We start from the raw sequence: 14,859 nt of genomic DNA, 5'->3' as shown, positions 1-14,859 counted from the left end.
TTTTTTTACAAAGTCTGCCAAAGCTACCTAAATTAAGATAATGGTACATTTGGGGGCACCTGGTGGCTCAGTCAGTTAAGCATCCGACTTTGGCTCACTCATGATCTCATGATTCATGAGTTTGACCCTACATGGGGCTCTGTGCTACCAGCTCGGAGCCTGGAGCCTGCTTTGGATTCTGTGTCTCCCTGTCTCTCTCTCTTCCTCCCCTGCTCACTCGCTCTCTCTATTTCACTCTCTCTCAAAAATAAATAAAGATGAAAAAATTTAACAAAAAGATCATAGTATTCTTTTATCACTACTGTTTAGTCTGGTAAATGTATCACATACTTTTTAGTCAGCTAAAATTGGCATCTGGATAGTCATAAAGAGTGGGATGCTTAGAGACAGATCATAGAACTACAGGACTCTAAGTTATATAAAGCTTGAATGAACATTAGGGTTGTTACTGCAAATTTCTCTCATTATGTGGGTCTATCAGATCACCAGAGAAACTGTGTGACTTGTACACAGTCATTTGGTATGACAATACAGTGAATTCTTATTGATAGTTGGGTTAAGTCTTTTATATTCCAGTCCTATGCTCTTTTATTTTGAACAGTAGAGTAAGGTGTCTATCACAGAATTTTTGATTCTTAAAGAGTTTGCTTTGCATAGAATTAAGAATTTTAAATTCAATTTCCTTTAAAGTAAGGAAAAAAATGCCACACACACATATGTATATACAGATATATAATAGTTATCCCAATAGGAAATGGAGAAATGTAGCATCAGTTGCTAAATATAGAAGGGATATCTTAGACTTTTATTTTTTATACCATTAAAACTGTTATTAAATATGTTGTTACTATTTAACATTTAATTAACTATTTGCTCTCTCATGGATGTATGATTTTTGATACAAAATTGCAAACGATTGAAGTTGTGTGCTGTTTTGCTTTCCATGCTGCTGCTTTGCCAATGAGGAATGAAATACAACTATTTGAATGTATTAATAATCCTACAATGGAATGCTGCACTTTTTAAACATAGTAGATTATTGACATTTGCAAGGAGTATATCTGAGGTCTTTGCAAATCCCCAAATTGTCTGCCACTTATAGGATATGATTATCTAAATTTCCTCATCTATAAAAAGGAGAGAATTCCCTACTTGGTATGATAGTTGTGGGGATCAAATGAAGTCAAACAGCAACAAAAGAATAGTAGAGTTGCATTGAAAAGCAGATGCTTCTGTTTCAAAATCATGATTTCCAGAAAAAAAAATGCGACTTATGAGATATTTTGGACTTCCAGGGTTAGGTAAGAATGAATGAAAGATTGCAATCAACACTGTATCCGCAAAGTCCCAGTGACTACTCTCTATAAAAATTGACTTTATCTTATTGGTGCTTAATAAAAATGTTTCATTTCATCTAGACATAACATTTCAGTATTTTTTGACTCCTATTAGCATATTGATTGAATCAAATGTTTTTGGTTAAAATAAATTAACATTGCTTAAGAGAAACTGTTATGTACCTCAACTGAGGCACATAATGTATGTCTACTACATATTTCTTTATTTTCAGGCTCTGTAAAATATTTGTTATTAAATTAAAATACTAAGTCTTGTTTAAATCTATCTGTGGGGAAAACTGAAACATTGTCCTAGAACATCATAAACATTCTGAGACACAACAAATACTTATCGAGTACCTGCTATGTACCAGGTACTGTAAAAGCTCTGAGGACACAGGCAAAACAAAGCAGACACAGTGCTGACCCTCATGTAATTTGAAGTCTAGTGAGAAAGTAGGCATTAGTTAAATAAACGTACCTATGGAAGGGTCAAGAAGGACAGCCCAATGTAGTATAGGATATTGGTGGTCCTCAAATCATCAGAGAGGTACAAATGGACTTTCTATAAATGGTGTTGGGACAACTAGATAATAACTTGGACGGAGAGAGAGGTCCATGGACACTAGGATAAATTGTACATGACTCAGATTCAATGTTTAAAAAAGGGGGGGTAGATGCAAAACAATCAATGTGATTCATCACATCAATAAAAGAAAGGACAAGAACCACATGATCCTCTCAATAGATGCAGAGAAAGCATTTGACAAAAGACAGCATCCTTTCTTGATAAAAACCCTCAAGAAAGTAGGGATAGAAGGATCATACTTTGAGATCATAAGAGCCATATATGAAAGACCCAATGCTAATATCATCCTCAATGGGGAAAGACTGAGAGCTTTCCCCCTAAGGTAAGGAACAAGACAGGGATGTCCACTCTAGCCACTGTTATTCAACATAGTGTTGGAAGTCTTAGCCTAGCAATCATACAACACAAAGAAATAAAAGGCATCCAAATCAGCCAGGAGGAGGTCAAACTTTCACTCTTCACAGATGACATGATACTCTATAAACCCAAAAGATTCCACCAAAAAACTGCTAGAACTGATCCATGAATTCAGCAAAGTTGCAGGATACAAAATCAATGCACACAAATTGGTTGCCTCCCTATACACCATAATCAAGCAAGAGAAAGAGAAATCAAGGAATCGATCCCATTTACAGTTGGACCAAAAACCATAAAATGACTAGGAATAAATCTAACCAAAGTGGTAAAAAATGTATACACTGAAAACTTTAGAAAGCTTATGAAAGAAATTGAAGACACAAAAAATTGAAAAATATTCCATGCTCCTGGATAGGAAGAAAAAATATTGCTAAAAAGTCAGTATTACCCAAAGCATTCTACATATTCAATGCAATCCCAATCAAAATAACACCAGCATTCTTCACAGAGCTAGAACAAATAATCCTAAAATCTGTATGGAAACAGAAAAGACCTTGAATAGCCAAAGCAATCTTGAAAAATAAAACCAAAGCAAGAGGCATCACAATCCCAGACCTCAAGCTATACTACAAAGCTGTAATCATCAAGACAGTATGGTTCTGGCACAAAAACAGACACTCAGATCAATGGAACAGAATAGAGAACCCAGAAATGGACCCACAAACATATGGCCAACTAATCTTTGACAAAGCAGGAAAGAATATCCAATGGAATAAAGACAGTCTCTTCAGTAAGTGGTGCTGAGAAAACTGGACAGCAACATGAAGAAGAATGAAACTGGACCACTTTCTTACATCAGACACAAAAATAAAATGGATGAAAGACCTCAATGTAAGACAGGAAGCCATCAAAATCCTAGAGGAGAAAGCAGGCAAAAAACCTCTTTGATCTTGGCCGCAGTAACTTCTTACTCAAGATGTCTCTTTAGGTAAGGGAAACAAAAGCAAAAATGAACTGTTGGGACATCATCAAAATAAAAAGCTCTGCACAGTGAAGGAAACAGTCAGCAAAACTAAAAGGCAACCGACAGAATGGCAGAAGATATTTGCAAATGACGTATCAGATAAAGGGTTAGTATCCAAAATGTATAGAGAATTTATCAAACTCAACAGCCAAAAAACAAATAATCCAGTGAAGAAATGGGCAAAAGACACGAATAGATACTTCTCCAAAGAAGACATCCAGATGACTAACCAACACATGAAAAAATGCCCGACATCACTCATCATCAGGGAAATACAAATCAAAACCACAATGAGATACCATCTCATACCTGTCAGAATAGCTAACACTAACAACTCAGGCAATGACAGATGTTGGCAAGGATGTGGAGAAAGAGGATCTCTTTTGTGCTCCCGGTGGGAATGTAAACTGTTGGAGTCACTCTGGAAAAGTATGGAGGTTACTCAAAAAATTAAAAATTAGAACTACCCTACAACCCAGCAATTGCACTACTAGGTATTTATCCAAGGGATACAGGTATGTTGTTTTGAAGGGGCACATGCAGCCCAAAGTTTATAGCAGCACTATCAACAATAAGCAAAGTATGGAAAGAGCCCAAATGTCCATCGATGGATGAACAGATAAAGAAGATGTGGTATACATATACAAAGGAGTATTACTCAGCAATCAAAAAGAATGAAATCTTGCCATTTGCAACTACGTGGATGGAACTAGAGGGTATTATGCTAAGCAAAATTAGAGAAAGACAAATATCATATGACTTCACTCATATGAGGACTTCAAGATGCAAAACAGATGAACATAAGGGAAGAAAAGCAAAAATATTATAAAAACAGGGAGGGGGACAAAACATAAGAGACTCTTAAACATGGAAAACAAACAGAGGGTTACTGGAGGGATTGTGGGAGGGGGGATGGGCTAAATGGGTAAGGGGCATTAAGGAATCTTAAATCCTGAAATCATTGTTGCACAATATGCTAACTAACTCGGATGTAAATTTAAAAATAAATTTAAAAAAAGGGGAGGGGGAGTAGAACTTCCAAAAGAAAATACGGGAGAATTCATCAGAACCTCAGAGTGGGGAGAGTCATTCTAATTCTGACTAAATATCCAGAAGCCCAAAAGAAAAGATTGATAAATTTAACAAGAAAACTGACAACAAATTCTGCAAGACCAAAAAATGTCAAAGTCAAAAGAATAATGTAAAACCAAAGCACAATATTTACAATGAATCTCTGATAAAGTCTAGTCTTCTTATGAAGAGTTCATAAAAAAATCACAAAAGGAAAGTATGAACAACCTAATAGAAAATGGGCCAATGACTCGTACCGAGAAAAAGAAATCATATTTGAGGACACTGAAAAAAGCGTCGAGCATACTTTTCATAAAAGCATCTCATGTTCAATTCACACCAAAAAGCATTTTTTCACCTACCAAATGGTAACAAATTAAAAGTTTAATTATACTTTTATTTTTTAGCCTGGGCAGCTTATAAACCACAAACATTTCTTATAGTTCTAGAGGCTGGAAAATCCAAGATCAAGGTGCCAGCAGTCCTCTTGCTGTCCCCTCATGTGCAAAAGGGTCCAGGGAGCTCTATGGGGTCTCATCTATAAGGGCACTAATCCCATTCATGAGAGCTCCACTTCATGTTCTACTCCCCTCCCAAAGGGCCCACTTCCTAACACCATCATATAGGAGATTAGGATTTCAGCATGTGAATTTGGGGTAAGGGGACACAAAAACTCAGACCTTAACAAGTAGGTTGAAAGGTGATTAATGGGTGATAGATTCGACTCAATATAAACACCCCTCTTGATGTACTCGTGCTCAGATTCACTCAGACACCTACTTCTGTTTCTGCAGCTGGTGGTACTGGATTGCTTCCATCTTCATGGTAGTTCTTTACACAGGAAGCCTGAAACAGCTGAGCAGGAACAGCACAGCGCATTGGCGATTGGCTTCCTTGCCTTGGACTGATCAGCGTCTTGGTGTTCTTCTGGGGAAGAAGGACGCCATTTCTTTCCCATTCCTACCGTAGGCACTCGCTTTTCCTACTACTTCTGAGCCTGGAAGAAGCACCATGCCCCCTTGACTACCCTGATAAATTGCGTAATGCAACCTGGAATAAAGGACAAATAAATATCCTGTGAGGTGAAGTCTGAACAATGATAGGCTCAGGAGCCAGCAGGTAAATTGCTCACTGTCACTCCTCATCATCACGGACCATTCCAAGATGTAGTGTTTCCTTTTGACCTTTCCATATATGTCTACGTTTTATGAGAGCTGTGGCCTACTCTCTAATAAATTGACCTGTATTTACTTTTGTTTCTCTCTTGCCTCATGTCCCCTTAAATAGTTCCTTGCAGAGTCTTCCCCACCTCAGTAAATAACAAATTTAATGTGTGTGTGCGAGAGTTTGTGTGTGTGTGTGTTGTGTATGCATATACTTGAACACATGTACCTATCTCCTGTAAGAAATTTACATTAAAACTACAAAATGCTGGGGTGCCTGGGTGGCTAAGTCGGTTAAGCGTCCGACTTCAGCTCAGGTCATGATCTCACAGTTCGTGGGTTCCAGCCCCGCATCGGGCTCTGTGCTACCAGCTCGGAGCCTGGAACAAGCTTCGGATTCTGTGTCTCCCTGTCTCTCTGCCCCTCCCCTGCTCACGCTCTGTCTCTGTCTCAAAAATAAATAAACATTAAAAATATTTTTTAAAAAACTACAAAATGCTATGTTTTTAATGTTTATTTTTGAGAGAGAGAGAGAGAGAGAGCATGAGTGGGTGAGGGAGACACAGAATCCAAAGCAGGCTCCAGACTCCGAGCTGACAGCACAGAGCCCAACACGGGCTCGAACTCACGGACCGGTGAGATCACGATCTGAGCTGAAGTCGGCCGCTCAGCTGAGCCACCCAGGTGCCCCCAAAATGCTATTCTTATCTTATTAATTATTATTCTTATCTTATTAAATCAATAAGGTTTAGCTGTTTAGTATGTCCTGTTGGAAGGGAGAAGAGTAAAAAACAAATTCAGACAGTTTGTAGGACAGAAAGAATACAAAACATCCACCTAAATAATTTCTATTTTCTGGGCGCCTGGGTGGCTCAGTCGCTTAGGCATCCAACTCTTGATTTTGGCTCCTGACATGATCTCATGGTTCATGGGTTGGAGCCCTGCATCCGGCTCTGCACTGACAGCTCAGAACCTGCTTGGGATTCACCCTCTCCCTCTTTCTGACCCTCCCCCCTTTACACTATAGTCCTCTCTAAATAAATAAATAAATAAAACTTGTATCGTCATTTTATTTTTGCTTTTCTCCGTGCCTTTTTTTAATCTGGGATTTAATTGAGTATATATTTTAAATTTTAAATTTCTTTAAGAATGTTTACGTTCTAAAAAGCTTTTCTGCAGTAGAAATTTTATATGCCCTATAGTATTTTATTAAGTGAATATCACAATTTATTTAACCAGTCTATTAATGCATATTAAATTTGCTTCTCATTTTCCCTATTATAAATCCTTATGCATGAAGTGGAATTGAAGGATCAAATGGCACCGACATGCTGAGGAATTTCTATCTGTATTGCCTAATTTGTCTTCCACAACTGCTGATCAACCTTTTTCTTCCCCAGGAAGTTTATAAGTTTGTTTCTTTTATCTGTTTGTCATCATTAACACTAGGTAGTAGTAGACAAAAATCTTTATTGATATAATAAAAGCTCAGCTCACAATAGAATACATGTCTGACTGTGCCACTGACCTCAAACCTTTTAATGTACTCATTTTATCTCTTGTCTATTTTTCCTTTGTCCATTTTCTTAGTAGTAATTTTACACAAAGCCTTTTCAGGAGAAATGATTTTACAAACTTTAATTCATCTGTCTCCACCTTTAAGTATTCTAGCTAACATATCCTGGGACTTTTGGTTCTGTTTTTTGAAAACAAATTATCAGGGGTGCCTGGGTGGCTCAGTCAGTTAAGAGTCCAACTCTGACTCAGGTCATGATCCCATGGTTTGTGAGTTCGAGCTTTGCATTGGGCTCTGTGCTGATAGTGTAGAACCTGCTTGGGATTCTCTCTCTCTCTCTCTCTCTCTCTCTCTCTCTCTGCCCCTCCCCCACTTGTGCTCTCTTTTTCTCGAAATAAATAAGTAAACTTTAAAAAATTAAATTAGTGGTGAAAGAAAACCTCTTATTCATGTTAGCTTTAAGAGATGAAAATGAATAAATTACTAATATATTCCATTCAATTACGCTGAAAAGGAGAAGAGGCACAGTACCTTCAGGCTCTAATGTCTAAAAGAGAATAAAGATTCCTAATAGGAGTTAAAAGTATTCTGAGCTTTTTCTAGGCAATTAATTATCACACAACTTTTCAAGGTTAATGTTCACATTACATAGAAAATAACAGTATTGAAATCAAGATATCTCAACAAATTCTTAAAATGAATCTATTGAGAACATTTGTGGCCACAACACATAGATTCAGAAGATTTCAAGATACACAAAAATTATGACTCTGACCAGAGGGCCTGTAGCCCAGGTGAATTAGGATTCACATTTGTGCTAAGATTCCCAAAGTCACTGTGGATGGTCCAGCAGTCTGGTTTCCGTATCAAAGTGCTCATCTAAGGCACCAGGGAGTACTGAAATGTGGCTCAGCCTCCTCAAGCCAGGTCATGTACCCTGAAAGAAGCTGTTTTTACCCAGAGGAAGGAATTTTTTATTCGCATGAAGACACTGGCCTCTTGCCAAGCCAAACACCCATTTGGGACTGCATCTCCCCAGAGGGAGGAGCTGTTTCTAATAACTCCTGAGGTATTTTCTAATTTATCCACCAGGCATTGTGTCTTTTCCTAATATATCTACCATGAGGAGGCACCTTATACTAATTTGCACCAAGGTCAGCAACCAATCTTGTTCTTAGCCTTAGCATTCTTTTTTTTCTTTTTTTTCTAATAATGTCTTATAAATGGCCATAGTGACTTGAAATCTTGCCCCTACACTACCTCTTTGGTGAAAAAACACCGGCTTTTCAGAGTTGTTTCACTAACAACTGCTAACTAGAAAGACCGAAGTTCTGGTTAAAGTCGAAATTCTATTAGCAAAAATGTTATCTATTACCAGAAAATAGATTACAGAAACTTTGAGATGGATAATATTTTTTTAATTATATTTGTTTACTAAAGAGTATGGAATTTAAGTTTTTTGCTTTCTCATATTTGTGTCAAAATTAAATTTTGTCTGTCTATATATTCTATTAAAAGTTATATATACATGCACATAAACGCACACACAAAAATAAATTCAGTTTTGCAACCCAATTTAAGTTCCATATATGCATTAACTATAATCCTTGCTGCCAGTCCTAATATCTCCATTATTGAATTCTTATGTTTGCTTTGTTTCTTGGTTGCTTGATTATGTCTTCAAGTATTTTTTTTCCAGAAAGGTATATATATGGATTGTGTATTTTCTGAGGCTTTACTCACAGTGTAGCACAATAGCTAAGGTAGGCTCTCAGATGAAATAGTTATAAGTTCATATCCCAATACTATCCTTTTCTGTGTGAATCTAAGTAAACTTAATTTTGCTTTTCATAGTTTTCAAACTTCTCATAGGGTTAGTGTGAAGCTAACAGAATGAATGCATGTAAAGTACTTACTAGAGAGTTAAACACATAAAGAGGACTTGGTACATATAAGCTGATTATAAAAATTTGAAGTCATAGTTTGCTTTCAAAACTGTAGACATTGCTTCATTGTGTTTGGACATGTAGTGCTGCAAAAGAAAAGTCTGGTTTCCGTTTTAGTTCCATTATAGGTATATTTCTTTTCTTTTTTATTTGAATGATTGCTTAATTATAATTTTCCTGCAAGTTTTGAATTCAATAATATTGTGAAAATGTGTATAGATACAGTTCTCTATTTATTGCTATTCTTTTGGATCTTCCAATCTTCACATCATCTTTTTCTAAATATATAAGAGGTATTTATTCTATTACTAGTACATTTTTATTTGATATGCTTTTATTTTAATATGGTTTTACATTCAGAAATATTAATTGTGTGTACATTGTTTTTCTTTCATACTTAACGACATTTTCTGTCCTAGGTCTTCATCCATTTGTGTTTTTGCTCTGTATAATTGTATATTAAGTTTTTATTCCATAATAATTATCCATATTTGCTCTACTTCCATCAGTACAGACTGTAATTCTATAGTTTCCTTGTATTTATTTCCTATTTGATTCCCTTTTTATATAATTTTTCGAAACTATAGGCTGTTTTCTATTTATTACCAGACTTAATATTTTTCTACAGTTTTATGGAATTCATGTATTTTGCATACTTCAGAGGAAAACAAAAAATTTCATGATTTTTTCCCCTGAATTCTGCATCAAAGTGCTTACAGTAACTAATCTCTCCTTCCCCTCAATTTTTAGGATGATAATCTCCTTACTTTGCTTTACACTATTTTTTCATACATCTCATGACTTATTTTCATGTCATTTTGCTGTTCATTGATGATTAGATTATATGAGTTGCCCTTACAAGTTGAGGAATGGTAAGAATTTTACTCTCATATTTCCAGCTACAGGGCAGGATGACAAAGTCGATTTCTATTTTGCTTTCCATATTCTGCCAAGCACACCCTAATTTTTCTCAACTACAAAGGTAACAGATTCCTCTACATCCTTTCATGCTTCTCTGATACCCCGAATTGTCAAAATTCATGAAAAACTACAATTGTCTTTGTTCACAGCTACTGTTTTTGTTGTTCATTTTTTTTCCTTGACACTCTCCTCATCTATAATGTTTGTCTCATAATGACCACTCATAAAATATAGAAGAGTACTGCTAAAATCTATTGTTTTCTGGGAGCTCCTATCTCTCAGTAGATGCAGAAAGACCAGAAATATAGTTGGAATTGGAGAAAATTTAGCTACTTTCAAAAGACTCCGTTTTGTAACCATGTGGTTGCCAACCAGTTTCTGATGTACAAGATCCCCAAACTCTGAGTCAAGGAACAGGATATGAGAGAGAAATAAGCTCACTCCCTTCTCTTTCCTGGTAGATTTTATCTAGAATAAACAACATATTTTCTTCTGAAATCAGTTTTGTTCTCTTATACAATTTTAGTTCATGAATTTTGTTTTGTTTTTATATTTTAGAACAGTACAAACTCTGAGATTCAAATATCAACATTATACAACAGGTCTACAAATTTTTGCAAAGGAGTCTTGAGAAAATAAAATGACTCTACTATTAGGATAACACATGCTTAACCAAATGTATGTAATGTTGAACAGCATAGATTAAAATCAACATTTATTTAGCTTTAGACAAAGTCTATAGGATATAAATATATTAGACCTTGTGCTAAAAGTAGTACCTGAATACCTATACTTTTTGTAGTTGTTCCTCAATCTGCAGCTGCTATAACTTGTATCAAATAAGATGAAATTATTTAATCAATGGGTAAGGATATTCTATAGCTCTTTATGTGATTAATGGTTAGGAAAACAGCCTCTGGAACTAGGATGTCTGGGATCAATTCCCAATGATGTTACTTACTAATCCTGGGAAGGATGGGTGACTCTGCAAAGAATATCTTGCACAGAATTTAAAAATTTGAGATAACCAAGTTTGAGATGGGCAGGAATGAATGAAATGCCAGGACTTAAATGCATTTATCTCTTTCTCTGCCAACTTCATTTTCTTCTATTGCATTCCCAGGATCCCATGTGCCAACTTTGGCCACTGCAACTTTGTATATATGAACACAGCAGCTTTGATGAAACTACCTTTAATATGTTTTCCAACAAAGAGGACAGGCCATCTTTTCCCTGAGCTCTAGTTAGAAACTTCTGCCCAATGACTGCCCAAGCTTGCAATCATATTAACTGTTGGGCAAGTATTAGTTTTCTATTGCTGTGAAACAAAGCACCACAAATTTCATGTCTTGAATCCAAACATTTATTATCCGATGGTTTCTGTGAATCAGGAGTCTGGGCTCTGCTCAGGTTCTCACCAGGTTGAAGTCAAGTTGTTAGTTGGGACTGTGATCTCATCTGAAGCTGTGGGTCCTCTTTTTCCAGGCTCATTCAAGTTACTGGCACATTTAAGTTTCTTGTGATTGTAGGACTGAGATCCCTGTGTTCTGGCTGGCTGTAGGCTGGGGCACACTCTTCAGCCCCCAGGAGGCAAGGCTCATGTTCTAACCACCTGGCCCTCTCACATCATGACAACTTACTTCTTCAAAGTCAGCAGGAGAAAGTCTCTTTTGTTCTGGTACAGTGAAGTCTTGTACAAATAACATAATCATGGAAGTGATGATCTCGTCATTTTTACAGGTCCACCTCAGGGGTGGGGGTGCGGATTATACAGGGTGTGAATTCCAGGGGTGGAAATCTCAGGTGTCAACCTAGAATTGTGCAGACAGTAAGGGTTAGAGTATTGTGCCTGGACCGGACAGGGTCATTGGCCACCTCTATGAGCTCACAGAGAGCTCCCTTATCCTCTGCTCTCCTCTAAGGAGAGACCAAAACAGTACCAGTAATGCATCTGGGTTAGAAGATTTAAGGAGGGATGTTTTTATGTTGGTCTTTAACTTTTTTCTCTCATTTTTCAGGGTATAAAGATAGTGGATCTTTCCCGCTGGATATAAAGCCCTTGTAGTAAATAAGTCAGGGTTTCCTTGTCTTGCCTTTCCTGTCCCTCCAGCTAAGATAGTTTCTTCATCAAAGTGTCTCAGTAAAAATTTACTGCACTGAAGTCATTAGACATGTTAAATGTACTGATAATCTCATTTAGAAATAAATTCCCACCCATCCTGGCATACTTGTTAACAAATCTAGCAGGAAAGTCATAAACATAATGGACCAGACCTCAAATTATTTCACAACCACCCCATTCCAGAGATGAAGATCCTTTTTGTTTGGTCTCAATTCTCCATATGACATTTGTATTTTAGTTCACACCAATAAATAGAGATAAACCCAAGTTTTAATCTTGGATTCTGAAATACAGCCAGTAACACTTTATTAAACATACCATTTTCACTCTAAGCAAATTTATTGGATTAATCCAGATGATTAAATCATTCCACAAAAGATCGGTTGCAATAACCACTTTTCATTTGTATAAATAAATATGCTAAAAAGATAATGCCACAAATTGGTAGGAAATTTTGCATTGTAGAAAAAGGCCAATCCTAGTTACAGAACTAAAACACCAAACTTTTTGGCATCACATTTAAGAAATAAATACAGATGAAAAACATGCTGCTAATCCATCTTTTATTTTCTTTCTCTTGTAACTCATGCCAGCAAAATAAAGCTTAGAAAATCTACAGCAACAATGGATTTCCTTTAAATAGTGATAGAAATCTGGCTCACTTTGATTACATGTCAGCTTATAAAAGTGTTCTTTTTGTGAGAAAATTTAGAGTAAAATATCCCCTTGGAAAGAGGACATTTAAAAAGACCTGTAAGAACAGGGGACAGGAGACAAGGGAAGACAAAAACAGTACATCTAATCTATCTAGGTTAGAAGATTTAAGGAAGAATGTTTTTGTGTTGGTCTTTAATTTTTAAGCACTATTCCATTTTAACCTCAAAACAGTATACTTTTCCACAATCTGGAATGTGACCAACCTTGCTAGTCTAAAGAGTAAATCATTAGAAAAGAAAGATTCTCACATACATCACAGACAATTCAGAAAGAGACTCTTCAGATTCAAAGCAGAACCAAGTTAGAGGAACCCTGTAAGCCATGCATTAGTTTTTCTAGAGTGACACGACTCACCTTAAAACTTATATTTGCTGTTTCAACAACATTTAAAAATATTTACAATGAGGCAAGTTCCAAACCTAGAAAAGGGAGATGACAGTTTTATAATATTCCTTCAGGAAGTATTTATTCGGAAAATATTTGTTGAGTGCTCACTATGTAATGTATCACAATTGGCTTGTGAGTGATATGAAAATCAAAGGACGTACCCCCATGGAGATTACAGTCTGATAGAGATACTAAGATGTTCACATAAATTATATAAAAAATAGAATTCAATGAGCCATGCATTAGAAGCATTAAATGCCACAGAAGCATGGAGGAGGGGGACAGATCACTTGTTAGGAAACCAGGAAAAGTTTCATGAAGAAGGTGAAATAAGAGGAAAGTATTACAGGGGAAAATGGTAACTGAAAATGTATGAAGTAAACTGAAATATTTCTGGAGGCTGTCAATGGGCACAGTAAGGAATCAGAGAGGCTGAGGAGCCATTGAAGACACCGGGAGTAGGAAAGTAACATTACCAGAACTGAATTCTAGGAAGATTCATCTGAAGACAGTTGAAAAGAGATTAAAATAGAGGAAAAACTAGAGAGAAGGAGACCTGTTCTAGATTAATCTGATAAAGACTGAAGGGATGCCAGGTATCTAGATGTGATGCTGTGGTTTATAATAAAAATATTTGGCCTTCATCCCTGTTTCCCTTGGAATTTCCTAAGTGATGGGAACCAAAAAGGTGTCTTTTGCTATTTTAATGAGGTGACTTTTGTACAAATACCAAGAATGGGGGCTGGTTGCCAGTGGGCCAACCATATGATCAGAGAGTTGGAACTTTCAGTCCCACTACCTCCAGGAAGGGGAGGAGGGCTGGAGGTTGAATCAATACCCAATGGCCCATGATTTAATCAGCAGTGCCTATGTAATGAAGCCTCCATAAAACAAACAAAAAGGATGGGGAGCTTCGGGGATGGTGAACACATGGAGATTTGGGGAGATCGAGGAGAGGGTGTGGAAGCTCCAAGTCTCTTCCCACATACCTTGCCCTTGCATCTCTTCCACGTGGCTGTTCCTGCGTTCCATCCTTTTATAATAAACTGGTAATCTAGTAAGTAAACTGGTTTCCTGAGTTCTGTGAGCCACTCTAGCTGTGCTGACAGCTCGGAACCTGGAGCCTGCTTCGCATTCTAGGTCTCCCTCTCTCTCTGCCCCTCCCTTGCTCGCAGTCTGTCTCTCTCTCTCTCTCTCAAAAATAAATAAACATTAAAAAATTTAAAAAAAAAAACAAGAAATTAACTCAAAACTGTGTCCATTCAGGGCTGTTCACAACCTGGTCGGCTTCTGTTTCTTTTTCATGAGGCCCATGTTTCCCCGTCGCGTCCTCCTTCACCGCCTCCCCTTCCCTCCCTTCTTCCAGGCAGAGTGGAATTCTCTCCTCCACGCGCCAATGTAGCGGGACTTGCCTCCCACTTCTCTGGCTTCCCGCCGCTCACCGTTTCCATGGAGACCTTCTCTTAATTAACTCAACCTAGGGACGGGGCACGCGGGCTGCACGAAACCCGCGGGAGCGGCGAGCCGCCGCGGCTGGAAGAGCGCGAGCAGAGCGAGGGCTCGCTGAGCGAGAGCCGGGAGGAGGAAGCTGGGAGCGCCGCCGCCAGGTGGGCTGCGGTCGCGGGCTCGCGAGCCACCTCTGCGCCTGCCGGACCGGGGCCGGCGCGCGAACCTGGCGAAGCGCGCGCGGCGGGCTATGTGGGCGCCGG

This window comes from Panthera pardus, unplaced genomic scaffold, assembly GCF_024362965.1.
Source record: "Panthera pardus isolate Hobbes unplaced genomic scaffold, ASM2436296v1 HiC_scaffold_6, whole genome shotgun sequence".
Lineage (NCBI taxonomy): Eukaryota > Metazoa > Chordata > Mammalia > Carnivora > Felidae > Panthera > Panthera pardus.
This window is presented reverse-complemented; position numbering follows the sequence as displayed.